A 378-nucleotide genomic window follows, 5' to 3' on the forward strand; every position below is an offset into this window, starting at 1 on the left:
TCCCACTTCCCTGCGCTCTCCCCATAGCCCCGTATCAATCCCCAAACTAATCCCACTGCTCCCCACAGCCCCGTATCAATCCCCAAACTAATCCCACTGCTCCCCAGTCTCTGCCCATAGCCCTGTATCAGTCCCCAAACTAATCCCACTGCCCCGCTCTCTCCCCCATATCCCTATATTGATCCGCAAACTAATCCCACTGCTTCCCACTCTCTCCCCATAGCCCCGTATCAATCCCCAAACTAATCCCACTGCCCCGCTCTCTCCCGATAGCCCTGTATCAATCCCCAAACTAATCCCACTACCCCACATTCTCCCCATAGCCCTGTATCCCTCCTCAAACTAATCCCACTGCCCCGTGCTCTCCCCATAGCCCTG

This window comes from Rhincodon typus, unplaced genomic scaffold (genome assembly GCF_021869965.1).
Source record: "Rhincodon typus isolate 14 unplaced genomic scaffold, sRhiTyp1.1 hic_rhity00000054, whole genome shotgun sequence".
In the NCBI taxonomy this organism is placed as follows: domain Eukaryota; kingdom Metazoa; phylum Chordata; class Chondrichthyes; order Orectolobiformes; family Rhincodontidae; genus Rhincodon; species Rhincodon typus.